This window comes from Hemicordylus capensis, chromosome 5 (genome assembly GCF_027244095.1).
Source record: "Hemicordylus capensis ecotype Gifberg chromosome 5, rHemCap1.1.pri, whole genome shotgun sequence".
NCBI classification, from domain to species: Eukaryota; Metazoa; Chordata; class Lepidosauria; order Squamata; family Cordylidae; genus Hemicordylus; species Hemicordylus capensis.
Window position 1 is genome coordinate 99,381,940 of NC_069661.1, and position 12,377 is coordinate 99,394,316.

Genomic DNA, 12,377 nt, shown 5'->3' on the forward strand with positions numbered 1-12,377 from the left:
ACTATGCTTAGGGCATCAGTTGCCCTTAATCCGGCCCTGGGCTGAAGTGATTGTGTGGAAGCAAAGTAAGGGGAAATCTAGGTAGCTTTTCCTCCTACCTTACACAATCAAAAACTGGGAGCATACACAGCTCCCAAACCCTGATAGAACACAGTTTTTGATTGTGTGAATGACCTCCCTGTATGGTAAGTGAAGATGATGATTCCTCTGCTGTGGAGGGTGAGATCCTAATGTGTGCATGGTAGAGGCAAGATTCAAACCAGGGGCTTCCTGATTCATAACTCATCTCTTATCCACAGCACTGCATCGGAACTCATAAGAATACCATCTAATGATTAATGCAAAGAAAATATCAGAAATGTTGCCCCCACTCCTTTATCTAGTCGGAACCACTTATAAATTCCTTAATCGCACAATGTTTAGGACTCACCATCTGCTCACTACTGACTGAAGCCCAATATCTCAAATGCAAATAGGATTGAAGGTGAATTGGACCAGTTTTTAAGAGGCCTGGAAAAGCTTGTTTGAACAGCATCTGATTATGAAGCAGATTCGTGGATTTGAAAAAAGGCTGGTGAATGGACACTAATTAATGCTGGCACTTTGGGGACAGAAAAGTATGAAGGAAGAAAGTTGGAGTTAGAGAAACTGGGCTGTTTGCAGAGCAATTGAAAAATATTAGTATGTCTATCCAGTGATGTTCTCATGAGCCTGTAATTAATCAAAATAGAAAGCAGGACTAGCTGAGGAACACACAGACACTCAAGCAAGCAAACACAACTGGGAAATAGATGTTCACATCAAGACAGATCACATCAAAAGTGGGTATAAAATGGTTATTTTGAAATGGAAACGCAATCAAATCTCTGTAGCTCTACTATCCTAGCATCTAAGCTTCTCTCAGTTCTGTGACCGCCTCCCCACACCCCCGCAAAGCTCTTTAGTTGAGGCTTTGGATCAGGGTGTAGGATGGGTTCAAAGAACCTGGCCCCCCAAGCTCCTGAGGCCCCCCCAACTCCACCCCTCCCTATTTTCTTCATTATCTCCCTTACTCCAAGGGGCCACTGGAGAGAGAGGCGAACATGGGTCGCCTCTCCCCTAGCTACGCCTCTGCTTTGGATGTCCCATTTCTAGTTTAAAGGTGTTTGTTTGGAAACGGTAGACGTGTGGTTAAGTTGTTAGATTGTAATGGTCATTTACAGAGCTGGCTCCTAGTCCTCATAGGGAGGCAGGAGTGCTTGTAAGAGCAGATTCAGCAGTCATGTGCTGGAAATCAGATGGAAACAGTTCCTCTTAAAGAGCTGTGCTTGTGATAAACTCCTCAGTTGGCTGAAGAGTCAATTGCATTTTGAACCCTTCCGATACACTTGTTCCTCTTGATTGTAAGTGCATGGTAACTGCAAAAATCAATGAATGTTGGCAGTAGAGCAGGGTAGAAATGACAGAGTGAAACTCCATCGCCTATGTTTCAGCAAATTTGTTATTATTAAATGAGCTAAATCAAATATTTGAGGAATTCTTGAAATATCGGGCAGTTATATGGCACTATTTCAGATACCCAAGTTATGTGGGTGAACACAATACATCTTTATGCATCATGTGTTCTGTGCACACAGTGTGCCTTCCTCCCAGAGGTGCACCTAGGTAATTTTGGAGCCTGGACCTAAAGGCCTTTGGAGGCCCCACCCACCAGTATTTTCAACACATTTTAAATGCAACCACGCCACCTGGGACAGACTAAAAAGGATTTGGGGGCCCCCAAGGGGTATGGAGGCCCTGGACTTCAGCCCAGAATTCCAGGGGTAAGAGCGCCTCTGCTTCCTCCACCCTGTAGTATATCTCTCAGCAGAGGCCAGATCATCTAATGTCAGAGGCAAGGAGCAGGTTTTGCCCCTTCATGTACTGATATATGTTATTTATTCAGATGGGGTGAATGTTAGCCATTCACTTACTGTATATGGGCGCATGAAAAGGGGTGCATTCCCTCTGCTCTGCTGACTTCTTGGGGTGAGCTGGTTTGAGCCTTCTTTTAGCAGGTTTGCTGACTGAGAACTGATGCTTTGTCTCATAGGACTCTGTGATGACCATTGAGAACAGAGCTGGTCCGTATTTGCTTAGTTCCATCCCTTTATCCAGACAGCCTCACTGCTGTTCCTTGGCCCTTCCAGGGAGTGACAAAGAGACCAAATTCTATAAACTGGCATGTGCGTATGTTTTTCTCTAATGATTTTGCAAGCATTGCCTCACTTGCCCTCAGAATAGCCTATCGTATCTCCATGTTAGAAGTGCAGATTCACAGAAGTAAGGATGGGAAGTGGTGATTTGCCAGAGCCTGTGACAGGTGAGCAGAGATCTGACCCCACTTCTGAGTCTGTCTCTCCATTTAAGGCATGTTTTCACCATAGATAAGCCAGTTATGTGCAACAGAAGAAACTGGGCTCTTCTTTCTATAGCAGCTGTTTCAAACCAAGAGGAACGGGCACAAAAACCACTTCAGAATGTGAGCTCTCAAGGGGGCTTGCCAGCACTGTATTTATCAAGCCCCCTCTCCTTATTTTCTGCTGACCACCATGGCTGAAAAGTCTGTTCAAGTTGTTTTGTTTTTCTGATGCATACAACCGAGTTCTTTTAGAGATACGTTTGCAAACACTGCTCTGTGCAGTAACCAGCAGATGGTAATCAAGAGCAGATTGGATGCATGTCCTTGGAGAATTAAGCATAATACTACTGTGGCATCCTGAGTGTTTGCCAAATGAAGTTACAGTTTACAAGTTCAGTTCTAAATGCTGGATTGCTCAGCTCTTTCTTGTTCATTGAAGTGTAGGGAAGTCTGATTTTTTTCAGGCCTATTTGGATACAGACCATTTTTCCCCTTCCGGAATGTCAAATACTTTCATGTCTGTTGTCATAGTATCTGCTCTGTTCTAAACTTACTGTCCGTCCTGCCTGAAGAACGGTGCAGTTCATAATGATGCTTGGTTTCAAAGATGTGCCATATATGCACACATCACAAATCATTTAAATTTCAGGTGCTAGGGAAATCATTCACAATTTCACAATAGGCTGTGGTAGATATGAATGTAAAGTGGCAAATATGCTTGGGTGCTATCATATATGGAGTAATGGCATGAGGTTTAAGCTATAAACTTTGGAAGCATTGTAAAAAGAAACACCAAATACCCAAACCCCAAGCCCTTGGACTATGTTTAAAGAATATCGAGGGTGATATTAATTTCTTTCTTTTTTAAAGGGTCCTGAGGCTCAGATTTGTCCTGGAACCCTGCTATGTACCCTAGAATGAAACCCTGCCACTTAATTCTAAATGTCTGGAGATAGATTGCGGTTGTTCAGAGAGGAGGGAAAGGCACTCTGTACATGCACAATGCCACTGTTTAATTATAAATTATGGCTTCATTTATGTTTCTTTTCAAGACCTCAAGAATTGAAAGGGGTGGGCCTAAAAGAGGAGCAGGAAAAATCTACTGGTAGATCTCTGTGTGGGATCTACTGGTATATCCACTGGTAGATTGGGAACTACTGGTAGATCTTTGGATGATTTGCAGTAGATCTGCAAGGTTTTCTGACTTCCGATTGTTTAACAACAGCAACTGAGAGATGAGCAAACTCCCCAGAGCTCACCTCACACTAGCCTGGTTTCCTGGGAGATTATCTGAGCTCTTCCCCATCAAAATGGGGAACCCTAACCCTAACCCTAACCCCATCAAAATGGGGAAGGACTCAGATCATTGGCCAAGTTGGTCTGAGGCAGCTCAGATCAATTCAGCACCTGCTCGCTGTCAGGCTCTTTGTTAGCCATTAGACCCTTTCCTTACCATTCTTTTACTCCTCATCCAAGAATGGGGCAGCAGCAGCAGCAGCACTGCAAGGAGTCTCCCACAGCACATAGCACTGCACTAGCTGAAATGCGGTAGTGCTCCCTGTGGAGCTTGGGAAGCTTTTTCCCTCTCCCCGTTGTTGCTCTGATGCCTTGCTTTGCAACATACCACAATGAAGCTTGAGTGGCTCTTGGGATTTGGAGAGGCAAGTCTCACAATCAGTGAGACTTGCCTGAATGGGGTTAGTGGGGAGAGTGGGCTTAGCCCGCTGTCCCCACAGACGAGCATGCCAGCAGCCCTGGGCGGCTGGATCAGCCGCCCACACGACTGTCGGCTCTGTAACGGAGCTGGCGGGGGCTGTGTGGATCAGGGGCCATGTGGCCCCCGGAAGTTCCTGGATGCCCCACGCGAGTGCATGGGGCATCCTGGAACTTCTACTGCAGCTGCTGCAGGTTCCAGAGATCCCCAGGGCTGGGAGACCCCCGGGGCCTGCAGAGACCCCCAGGGCCGGGAGGCTTGTTTCAGTCTCTGGGTGGGGGTTTCCTCATGTGTTGTCGTGGCGTGGAGCCGCGCCGTGGCAATACACAAACAAATAGATGGGGTTAGCAGAGTGCTCGTCTAAGGGGAGGGCTACCTAAGCAGGTTACCCGCTTTGAGGAAACTGTGCTTGCCTACGAGCCCAGTGGTTTTCACTCTCAGCCAAAAGCGGGCTAGGCTCCTTTAGCCCGCTTTTGGCCGATCGTGAGAATCTCCTTGGAGTCTGCCCACAGACTAACTCCCACGTGGCAGTGCTTCCACAGCTTTTCATCTGGCTTACTGGTATGGAGTGTGCCAGGACTATGGCAGGGGGGAGGAGAAATGTTTTGCTCCTCCCCTTTTGGTGGCACTGCAGCTTCTCCTCCTCCTCCTCCTCCTCCTCCTCACATATCCTGAGGAGGAGGAGAATAGTAAGGAAATGGGAGGGGCTAACAGAGAGCCTGACAAGAGGGAGATGAAGAACATCTCTGAGATCAGAGAGAAGCCTCTGTGTGGAATGTTTCCAAGCCCCAATAATTCTTCATCAAGCTTGAGCTCAGAGAACTTCACCAACATCCCTTATGGCAAGACAGGAAAGATCCTGCAAAATTAGGCTGCTGAAACAAAGGCAGCTTGGGAGAAAAACGGGGTAGATTTTTCTGTGGAAGGAGTAAGAGCTCACTTCTAATACTGAAAACAGTGTCTGGCTGAGCATATACTGAGACTTGCCCGGTTCTTTAATTCTAAGTGCATTTGTCCACCACTTGAGCCACTGTTTTGCACCTGACTGCTTGATGGATGAGGGTTTTTTTTTTTAAACTAACTAACTAACTAACTAACTAACCTGCAAGCCTGGAGCCTGCCTACCCCTGGCCTAAAAGACCAAGATTAACAGTACTTGAAATATAGTTTTTTCTGCTTGTACCCCTGCTATTGAGACGTACAGGTGAAACTCAGAAAATTAGAATATTGTGCAAAAGTCCATTAATTTCAGTAATGCAAATTAAAAGGTGAAACTGATATATGAGACAGACGCATTACATGCAAAGCGAGATAAGTCAAGCCTTAATTTGTTATAATTGTGATGATCATGGCGTACAGCTCATGAAAACCCCAAATCCACAATCTCAGAAAATTAGAATATTACATGGAACCAAGAAGACAAGGATTGAAGAATAGAACAACATCGGACCTCTGAAAAGTATAAGCATGCATATGTATTCAGTACTTGGTTTGGGCCCCTTTTGCAGTAATTACTGCCTCAATGCGGCGTGGCATGGATGCTATCAGCCTGTGGCACTGATGAGGTATTATGGAAGACCAGGATGCTTCATTAGCGGCCTTCAGCAATTCTGCATTGTTTGGTCTCATGTCTCTTATCCTTCTCTTGGCAATGCCCCATAGATTCTCTATGGGGTCAGGTCAGGCGAGTTTGCTGGCCATTCAAGCACAGTACACTGTATACTTTTCAGAGGTCCGATATTGTTCTATTCTTCAATCCTTGTCTTCTTGGTTCCATGTAATATTCTAATTTTCTGAGATTGTGGATTTGGGGTTTTCATGAGCTGTACGCCATGATCATCACAATTATAACAAATTAAGGCTTGACTTATCTCGCTTTGCATGTAATGCGTCTGTCTCATATATCAGTTTCACCTTTTAATTTGCATTACTGAAATTAATGGACTTTTGCACGATATTCTAATTTTCCGAGTTTCACCTGTAAGTTTTGGGCGGTATAAAAATATGATAGATAGATAGATAGATAGATAGATAGATAGATAGATAGATAGATAAAATGGGTCACTGCAGATAAGGAAAGCATATCCATGGGTGTAGCACAGCTCATGATGCAACTGGCAAATGGGAGCTACAAGATAATATCACCATCTAGTACAAGTGTTAATTGTGGCCTCTGTTAAGTAACAGACAGTATGCATCCCATTATTTGCCCTATGAGTGCGTTCTGACAGTTAACTCACTGCATGACTAAATACAGACCTTTTCCAGGAGACAAGTTATGATTTGTGATTGTTGCAGTCACCAATAGATTTCTGTTTTATTGTAGAGATTCTTTTTGTACAGAGTTGAAATGGATTCAGTAAATAAATTTCCATTCTGGTTTTGCTATTGCCTCCCTGACCGCCCCCCCTTTTCCTATAGAGAAAGAAAATTTAGAGATTAAACTGTTGGGTTATAAATTGTTATTCCAGACTGATCTCGTCTTCCCAGCCTTAAATTCAAATGTAAGTGAAAGTAGCTGTGCCAGGAGCTAAGAATAACTCTGATGCAGTGGCAAAAGGCTCCTCCAGCTCCCTCACCTTGGATACATGGTTAGTGAGGGACCAAGCTCTATACCTTTGTCTTTGGGTTTTGTCTTGGGGAGGTTTTGCTGTTCTTCCAGATCTTTGCCAAGGGCTAAACCTTTGTATGAGGTTTCTATGTTAGGAAACATAGAAACCTCAAGCAAAGATTTAACCTTTGGCAAAGGGGGAGTATGGCTCATGTCCATAGTGGATTACAGTAATATAAATGTATGTGTGTGTGTAATGCTATAAGTCAAAATGTAAACCAATAAGCTGTAAAAGGTTGTGAAATCAGGTGATTTGTAATATTTGCTGGCGTTAAAGCATATTAGGATAAATAACTGTTTGGTTTTAAACACATGTTTCTGAAGTACAAGTCAATTGTTCAAAAGCTGAAAGATTCCTTTAATGAGGTTGCTTGGTAGGACTGATACATGAAGCAGAATGTGTGATGCATATTTTCCAGCTAATACCAGTAAGAGTATTTAAGAGGAATGCATCTTCCAGATTCACGCCCAGGATATAGCTGCCCTTAGAGAGGAGAATGTCAAATATATACCCTAAGAGCAACTGGGCAGTTAGCTACCTACGATGTTAAATCTAAGCAGAGGGGGTTGATCTGAGACTAAAGTGAGGAAACAAGATAGGGGCTCCTGATTTATCTGGCTTATGTTGGAATAATTTAGTACCCAGAACTCTGGGCAATTTGCATTTGCTGAAGGTACACAAGAGACCACAAGAGATAGTGGACACAAGATGTCATCACTGCAGCCTGGAATTCTTTGCCTTATTAAATAAGGGCTATTCCCCCCCCCCAAAGGAGGCAACTATCAATCTGTTATCTCTGAAACAACCTCAGATGTGTATATCTAATCACATAAATAAGCCTAGGTCTTAGTTCACACAAACAGCAGGTGAGATGGTAAAATGGCTTCTGCAATGTACCTATTTATACAGCAGGTGGTGGATTCCACAGATGCCTTGTGGTGGGGTGGGGCCTTGTTGGTGGGGTGGGGGGAATCCATGCACATACACAATACTGGTCCATGTTTGCCCTGGGTCAAGTACTGTTGTGGTCCTCTTGTAGCAGTGCTGACAGCTGCCATATTTGTTTACCAACAATACAATTCACTCATCCTCATTGCAGCATCTACTGATGCAGTGGCAGGAACAAATGCATTGCATTCTACTGTCTTTAAACAAAGATATTGGGCATGGCTGTTGTAGAGCATTCCAGATTGCCACTGCCACTCAAGAAAGCCCCTGCAAAGGCTTGAGGGAGCATCACTTTGATGGTGGTGGTGGTAGTAGTAGCCCAACGTGCTGCTGGCTAGGTATGAGCATGGAACAGTATGTATGTTCCATTCCAAGCTCAGAATGGAACACAAATACTTGGAATGAGCCTGAAATACCCAGTCAAGCCGGTTGTTCTGGTCAACCTGGTTGTTTACCAAGGTCAAGCCAGTTGTTCCAACAAAACAACCCCATTATAGTCGGAACGTTCTGAGCACCATTTTGGACTCATTCAAGCTATTTGAAGCTCCTAGAATGTTCCACACAGAGTTTAAAATGCCCTGCAGTGTTTCATTCTGGCCTCTGTGCATGCATGGCAGTCATTTGTGTGATGGTGCTGACCATGCAAATGGCTGCCGCATATGCACAGAGGCCAGGCGAGCACCATTTTGGAGTCCAAAATGGTGCTTGGAACACTTGGAACATTCCAACTCATAATGGGGTCATTCTGTTCTGAGCTCAAAGGAGTTCAGAATGTTCAGTGTTCAATGAAGAACATCCCTTCATTTGAGGGCATTCTGCTCTGAGTTGGGAACATCTGTTTTGAGTTGGAAGTCCCACCAATGGAACATTCTGCACATCCCTACTCCTGGCACTCACCGGTTATATTTACTTATCATGCAGTGTGCTCAACCACACCATTGCATCACTAGATCAGGTCAGCAGATCTCAAAAAGGATATTTTAAAACTGGAAAGGGGGCAGAAGTGGTCAACCAATATGACCAAGAGGCTAGAGCACATTTGTTACATGGTGGTTGTTATTATTATTATTATTATTTACATTTTATATCCCGCTCTTCCTCCAAGGAGTCCAGAGCGGTGAACTACATACTTAAGTTTCTCCTCACAACAACCCTGTGAAGTAGGTTAGGTTGAGAGAGAAGTGACTGGCTAAGAGTCACCCAGCAAGTATCATGGCTGAATGGAGATTTGAACTCAGGTCTCCCCGGTCCTAGTCCAGCACTTTAACCACTATACCACGCTGGATCTCCACACATGGTATGGCTACAATGTTTGGGGCTTTTTAGTTTAGAAAAAAGTGACTAAGGGGAGACATGATAGAAGTTTATAAAATTATTGAAGGTGTGAAGAGAGTGGATAGGGAGAGATTCCTCTCCCTCTCACACAGCACTAAAAATGGGCCAGCCCATCAAACTGATTGCCAGGAAATTTAGGACCAACAAAAGGAATTGCTTCTTCACACTGTGCATAATTAATCTAGGGAGTTCTGTGTCATGGAATGTGTTGATGGCCATCAACTTGAATGACTTTAAGTATGGCTTAGACACATTCATGGAGGACATGTCTATTAGTGGCTATTAGTCTTGATGGCTGTGGGCTATCTCCAGATTTAGAGTCAGGATGCCTCTAAATATCAGTTGCAGGGGAACAATGGCAGGAGAAGAGGCATGCCTTCATTTCCTGGCTGTAGGCTTCCCAGAGGCATCTGGTGGGCCACTGTAGGAAACAGGGTGCTGGAGTAGATAGGCCTTGGGCATGACCCAGCAAAGCTCTTCTTATGTTCTTAGATGGAGTGTCATGGATAAGTGCATTGCAGTATAGATAAAGCAAGATGGCACACACCAATAGCATGGCTGTCAAAAAACTTGAGGCCACCACTGACACAAAGGTCAACTCCTGAAAGGATTTGGAAGATTGTCACAACATTGGTAGTGGCAGGGACTTGGGACACTTCTTGGCATCCTCCACACTGGTGGCCAACATCTTTTTAAACTAGGGCTTTGGGGATCAATTGTGGGCCCTTTGATGGCTCTAGGTCCTTGGCCAGCACCCCAGTTGGCTGATCCCTGATGCTAGCCTTGGACATTTAAAACTAGCATTCAGAGAGAAAGCTAAACTAGATCTTTTCCCTCTAGTTTTCTATGGGTAGGGCATTTTTGATGCAGAGCCAATTTGATTCATGCAACCTGCACCTGCAGTCTGACATGATATAGACTAAGAACAGTTTTACCACCTCAACAGCTGTTTGGATGAGGTAGGCCTAATTCTATCAAGGGGCAATGCTCTAATCTCCCACCACTGGTGATGTTACCCACACAGCAGCTCCTTGAACGGCAAGCAAACCTGCTAGCTGAAAGTCACCATTTTTAACAATGTCACTCAAGAGTGACCTGCAGGGTCACTGTTCTTATGCATGCAATATGAATGGTGCCATGCTGCTATGTTTAAACTGGTATGTGTGAGAAATTTCCTGCATTCGTTAGGGTATTCTTAAGTTCATCTTTCAGGCAGTCCTTCCTCACTGGGACCAGTGACAGAGCTGCCTGTTCGTGGTTACTATTGATGATGGTTTTAGTTGAGTGCAAAGGTGAACACAAAGACTTCAGCCCCTTTGCTTTCACCTTCGTGGTTGTGGTGGCACTTCTGATGTGGGCTTTCCCCTTCATTGCTTCGGAGCTGCCAGCCAGCCACTTCCCCACAGCCCTGTAGCAGTGTGTGAAAACTGCAGAGGAATGGTTACAGTTGCTCAGGGCAACAGGAATTTATGATACGTTTTGCATCATAATTTAGAAGCCTCAAAAGGGGAACATTGTGTTCGGAACAGTCCTCCCCAAGACTCCTCCCATCATCCTAGCTATGGCCCTCTTGCTGCAGGCTACCAGAAGTCCAAATAACCATTTAATAAACAGCTGGAAGTGGACAGGATGTACCCTTTAGGCACCTTTCCTTTCGTCTGCTGCCTCCTGTTTTCCATTTGTGCTTGCTTCTCTGAGCCTTAGGTGTGGGGGAAACACAGAGCTACAATCCCAGGCTCTGTATTTTGCTAAGTCTATTGCCTTTCCCCCCTACATATAAGATCCTCTGAGAGTATTTCTAATGGAAGTCCAAGGTGGAAACAGATGCCAAGTTATCTGCCACTGCAGATAAGTCTGAATTTGCACAGAGGATGTAATGATGGAACAAACTGCTTCGTGTTTGTGCTCCCCACTTCTCCCGGGAAAAGAGAACACCAAAGACTTTAATGGTGTGTTGTAAACATCTCTTTACTTAGAAATATACAGATTGAATAGGAAGCAAGTAAGCAGACAGGCACTGTATCTCCCAGGGTCTTGAAAGCAACAGCACCACCCCTAGAACCCCAAGTTCAAAAAAATTAGAAATGCTTTCTATTTTCTAGGCAAATTTCAATAGCAAAAACTATTGCTTGCAGCACTGCAGGGCATTTATAACTCTGTGAGCAGGAAGGTGTGGCACATTCTAGGAGCTTCAAATAGCTTCAAAAGCCAAATAGATCTGATTCTCCATCAAGACTCTCTGGTTCACTATCAAGTGCCAGGTTGTATAAAACCCTAGAAGTGTTCATTTGGCATAAGAGAAGAGCATATTGGTAACAATGGTCAGCTCTGAGATCAAACCTACACCCTTCAATTCCCCCTACCCAAATAAAATGGAGCATTAAACAGGCCTCCTCTGGTGGGCTCCCCGACATAGCTGGCAGGTTACACTTAGAGTTGCCATGCCCCCTGAAATTCCAGGTTTCACCAGGATTTTAAGCATCTCACCCAGATTTCTTAGCCCACCCAGATTTGCCCAGATTTCAGTTTCCTTCTTCTTTAGCTAAGCTCTAGCCCTTGTAGAAGCAGAGTTATGGAGCAAAACGTGCAGACACTTTTCTGCTCAACAATTATTTTCAAGCCAATTTACATAATATGCTAATTAGGCACCCGGATTTGGAAAGCCAGAATATGGCAACCCTCCTATGCTCAGCCTGAAGGATTGCAAGTGTAAACTCCAGACTCAATCAGTCTTGAGATTTTAGTCCCACAAATTTACCATATCAAATTGCAACTACAGAGCACACTCCCAAAGCTGAGGCATCTTGATGTTTTTTCTTTTTCAGTGTAGGGAAGCAAACAATAGGAGTGGAAGTCACCAGCAAGCAGATGAGGGGACTTCTGCTTTTTACTGCAGATGCTAGTATCACCTCAGCTCCCCGCACCCAACACCAGTAAAAGTGCTACAGCAAATGCATTTCAAACAAGTGAGGAGGACAAGTAGCGCTGATGGAGAGATGAACTCTGGTCTCATTTCCGTGTTCAGGGCTAGAGTGACACAGAGATTGGAGCAAACACAGAGGAGATACTTTTTGCATCTGTTGGAAAGCAAACTGAGCACTAGACTGTGGAGAAAGGACAGTGGATGTAATTGGGACCACCACAAGACATTGAGCAAGTTCTCCTGAGTCCTGAAGTCATCACTTAGGACCCCTACAGTATTTCATGATGAACTGTTTCTTTTATTTCAGTTTGTAATACATATTACTGCAATATTTCTGTATGTGAGGAACTCTAGTGTCTAAACTATTAAGTGGGGAAATAATTTTATATTTATATTTTTTGTAACTTTTCTGTATTTTGGTTGTGGAAAGGTCTGTGCATCAAATAAATGATCGACACTGATAAA

The 12,377-nt window shown here is 44.2% G+C and overlaps 1 long non-coding RNA gene across 2 annotated transcripts in view; it reads left to right on the forward strand.

The window, feature by feature from the left end:
* The window catches only part of LOC128326476 (uncharacterized), a 49,826-nt gene extending 37,449 nt beyond the window's left edge, over positions 1–12,377 (forward strand). For both annotated transcript variants that reach the window (XR_008308070.1, XR_008308069.1), the window contains exons 4-5: positions 6,566–6,685; positions 11,815–12,377. This is a non-coding gene — a long non-coding RNA (uncharacterized LOC128326476). The remainder of the gene's footprint in view (positions 1–6,565; positions 6,686–11,814) is intronic.